Genomic DNA, 4,981 nt, shown 5'->3' on the forward strand with positions numbered 1-4,981 from the left:
CTACTGACTTGCAGAGATTATGAAAATCCTAAAAATGTCAACTTCTGTATTTCATTTCTCTAAACTACAGATGCGGAATGCTCTCCACCCACTTCCCGTCTTCACAACTTGAGCAAGAAGCCTTCACCTTCATGTTTAAATAGCAACTAGAATGGCACCCATCCCTGCAACAGGTGATCCTGAGATGTTTCTCCAACCTTCTTGCCAGAAACAGGTTCCAAGCTGTGGATAAGGAACACTCTGACGCTGTCATTCTTATTTTTACCCATTGGCATGAATAACCTTTGAGGAACAGCTGTCTGGTCAAATTGAGAACCATCAGTTGCAGAATGATATAGGGCTTAGAAATATATGATTAGAAAATAATATGATTTCATTGTATTTTTATAAGTAAGTAATACTAAAATAAAATAATAGCAGCTAAAACAAACTAAGCTTCAAATCTATGCCAGACACGAAAATGAATGCTCTATGCACTTAATTTTATTTAATTTTCATGTCACTAGGACTATTTTACAGTTGAGGAAATAGACATGCAATGGCTTATTGAAGGCTGCACAGCCAGTTGATAGTTATTTGAAAACCGACTGTCTATTATCATCAGAGCCCATGCTCTTTCTCTCACACATCCTTCCTCTTGTTAACTGCTATTCAGGTTTTTTCACTTAAAAAATGAATATGTATATGTACACATTTATGTATACGTATAAGTAGGTGCATGTTCACTCCAATGTTAGTGATGCATGATTCTTAAATGATTAGAACTAGTATCTCTGTGTGGACATTACGGGAAGAACTTTTGCTGGAACCTAAGAAAAAAAAAAAATTTAACCATGCTGACTGCCTCCGAAGGAGGAAACTCCCTCTTTGGAGGGTATTCGTGCAAGGCTGAAGGATTATTGTTAGCAGTGTTGTAGAACAGATACTTGCCATGAATGGGTAGTTGGGGTAAATGACCTTAAAGTTCTCCTTTGTTTGTAGGAGCTTAGGTGAAAGGATTCTACAGGATCCGTTTTAGATTTTCCAAGCAGTTTGTTTCTTCTGGGACTTACCTCCCCATGATGCAGGACTCAGAGATGACCTCCTTGTACTCACATTGGCCCAGCTTGACTCTGTTCCTTGCAATAGACAATTGAACCAGAAAAGTTACCAGATCCAAGATAAGTGCAACAGCTCCCATCCTCAGGAATTTGGAATTGGGATGAAGAAAAGCAAGTCTGGGTTGGCCTCTTCAACAGGAAATTTAAACTGAAGTACACTGTACTCCCTGTGCAGACCAGGGATTAAAGGATAGGATGCACTGAGTGGGAGAAACAAAGATGACAGGTGGTGGGGAATTATCACCTCGTCCCTGATGGCCTCTAATTCCCACTACCAGTTCTTCCGGGAGACTTCCAAGTTCTGAGCGACACTCCTATACCTTTACAATTAAGTTCCCTGATGAGTTTCTATTACTTGCAACCAACCAGAAGAGGCTCAAATAAGAAAGGGTGGGTGAATAGGGATCAGCTCTCTCTTGAAAAGTAGCAAAAGGATGGTTCTCTGTGCTGTGACCCACTGTCTGCATTTACTTCACCTTTGAGACCTGCGAGTCCAAGTCTGGGAGTGCTCAGGAGAGTCCATTTCTGTGTTCAGGGAGTTGTACAAGTGCAAGGGAGATTTGTGGGGCTTTTTTTGATTTTGCTAAAGTTTAGAGGGGTTAGTAAAAGCAAGGGTGAAAGTGAAGGAAATGTTACCCAACAAAGGGAGCTCAGGAAACTTGTGTTTTAGAGCAAATACAACCATTACATCCCAGGGTTTGGCCCAAGTCTCAATCTCTTTAGGCAAGTTAATATTGTTGTCTTCTATAGTTCAGAAATCCTTGGCTCATACATGATAAATCATCTCTGAGAATAGCTTTAGGGTGAAACTAGTGAAGCCTTACTGCTGCTTTCCAGTGAAAAATTTGGGGCCACCTCTTGAGCAAACTCTTTCATTGGGCATGCTTAATCGGGAGAAACATTACCCCAGAGAGACAAATAATCTTCCCATTCTTAAGGAAGTCTGGACTGTTTTTCTAGCACACATGGACAACTCATAATTATTCTTAAGTAACCCTGAGAATTTTAACATGAATTGAGTTATGTGTTTCTTGTTAAATGGATCGAATTTCAACAAAGCCCGGGAAACATCTTGAAAAATCACATGAATGCAATTTCCAAAGAAAACAATCCAAGAATTACTGCCAAAGAGTTTTATTTCCACTAGGAAGGAAGAGAAGAGTTTCATTTTGCCCCCCACACAGACTGTATGTTCAATTTGTGGTCTGCAATGGAAAATTCTGCTGATTTTGCTGAATTCGGGAAAGGAGAGAAATGAAGTGGACTATTGTTGTTTGAGTGATAAAACTGTCTTTCTTTCTCTAACATTAATATGTTATTAGCATCTTCAATTTGATTCTACAAATATTGAGTTTTAATGGTGTGTGAGGTACCACGGGAGAGGGAACAAAGAACTTACCACATGATGCTTATCCCATGGGTCCTATAAATTAGACCTACAAGTAGGGCATTGCCAGCCCACAGAATACCCTTGTATAAATTAGAAAAAGATGCCCCTTCCTGAAAGATGTAACCTTGTAGACAACCAATTAGCACAGGGGACTTTTGTGCAAATTAGAAAAAAAAAAATCTCTTCCTCTGATGGGCATAATCTTGAATCAAGATACAGAACTTGATTTTATTCTTCTTCCCTTTGACTGGATACTCTTGTGCTGGACACAACTTGCTCATTTGATTGCAACATTCCTACCTACCAGATATGTAAAGGGCTAATTTGGGAATCATCCCTTGTCTAACTGGATGCAATACAACCACTATTTTTCATCTTCAGTGAGTGGAAGGACCATCCGGGAGCTTGTTAGGAATACCTGAACTTAACCACAGATATTGTGATTCAGGATAACTGAGATAAGGTCTAGAGATCATATTTACAACACACTCCTCCAGGAGTAGTTGTGATATAGGTGATCCAAGAACAATAGTTTGAGAAGTAAACATGTAGGAAATAATGGGCTGGGCCATCCAGAGAGAGAAGAAATCAAGGCTGGCTAAACTTATTGCAGAAGATGTACAGAAGATGGGGAATTTTATTTATGTGATAAATAAACTGTAATTTCTGGAACTTTTGCCTCAGTAGAAAAATGTTTTCATTTCCTAAAATGGAGGAGAAAAGCTCAGCCAGGCTTATTTGAAGTTGTCCAGAAGAGTACAATGACAGCTAAAGAAAATTGTTTCTAAGATGAATCCCTGAAGTAAGATTTGTTTGGGGAACTGAAAACTTTTCAGTCACTAGTACTAACTTCTGCCTTTAGACAAGGGGGAAAAAAAATGATAAAGAGCCAATGTGTTAGCTGGGACTAGACAGAGATTGACAGTAACACCAAGACATCCACCAACATGATAACTTTGCAACCATCTTTCCCATTTGCTTCCCAGAACATTCCTCCAGTAACACCCATAACTCTCCAAGGCACTGCTGATAATACCACTGCATACTTAATAACAGAAAACAACTCTAGCTTCTGGCACAACAAGGTTTCCTTGGGAAGTGGACTGTGGTGTACATGGAATGGTTGTTTCCATTAAAAAATTCATTAGAGGTTTTGAGGCTGTTAGCTTGGAGTTTTATACTTTTCTAAAGAAAAGTATTCTGAAAATAAGCAAAATATAATCCAAAGTATTCTCTGGCACATAAAATTTTCTTTTTTTATTCTTCCCATAACAATAATTACCTCTTTTTGGTCATATGATTTGGGAAGAGGAGCCTTCCCCATTATTCCTGGGTCAACTTTTTTTTTTTTTTAAGATTTTATTTATTTATTTGACAGAGAGACAGCAAGGGAGGAAACACAACAAGCAGGGAGAGTGGGAGAGGGAGAAACAGGCTTCCCACTGAGCAGGGAGTCCAGCATGGGACTCAATCCCAGGATCCTAGGGTCATGACCTGAACCAAAGGCAGACGTTTAACGACTGAGCCACACAGATACCTCTATTCCTGGGCCAACTTTCTGTCTTTGCGTTTTGTCTGGGTTAGAGGCAATCACTTTATCTGTAAAGACCATGTTTGAGAAAGCTCAGAATGAGGAAAGTGAGAAGAGAGAGGTGTAGTTGCAATCCATAATATAGCAATCCCCATGACTCAACAGTCTGTATGCTGGGTAGCAACAGGTAAGAAACACTGCAACTATTAATCAGTTGTTAGTAAGAACAGGGTCTTGACCTTATAGAACCTGGAGCAAGAGAACATTTTCAGTTGGCTCAGGTAACAGCACAAAGGTAGCAAGAAAAATGAAAGTTATCCCATTTGAAGTGATGGTAGGCCTTTCCAACCCATCCTTCATAAATTAAGTATATCAAAGTTCAATTTGTTTCTTTCTTCTGGTCAACTTTATTGGTTCGTTAGTGCTTCCTACTGAAGATCAAAACTGAAGAGACCACCTGTGTATGGAAAAGGGAAAAGGAAACTCTTCTTTATGTTGGAAATAATTCTTCCTTCTTGTCAATTTTCTCTAGGCCATTCATTCTCAATTAAGAGAGTATCACTGGCAGGTAAATGATCTATTAAGGCTTAAATAAAGTAAACAAATATCTTGAGTAATAATTCTGATTCCATTTTGATTCAATATCAAACAACAAGTAACTTTTATGAAGCTGGAACTATGTAGAGGGGTGGAGAGGCAGTGTAGAATATACAGTGGTTAAGAGCATGAACTTTAGATCAAACGGGTCCATCTGGATTTGAGTCATAGGTCTGGGATTTAATGGCTGTGTATCCTCAAGAAAGTTGTTTTACCTCTTTGAATTTTATAGAACCAAGATGAGAATACCTAATCTATTGAGTAGTTTAGGATTTAAACCGATCAACACAGGGACACAGTGATTGATGCATAAAAAGCATCCAATATACAAAGATTATTATTCAAAGATGAATATCGTGTGGT

The sequence above is a fragment of the Mustela lutreola genome, chromosome 5 (assembly GCF_030435805.1).
Source record: "Mustela lutreola isolate mMusLut2 chromosome 5, mMusLut2.pri, whole genome shotgun sequence".
NCBI lineage: Eukaryota > Metazoa > Chordata > Mammalia > Carnivora > Mustelidae > Mustela > Mustela lutreola.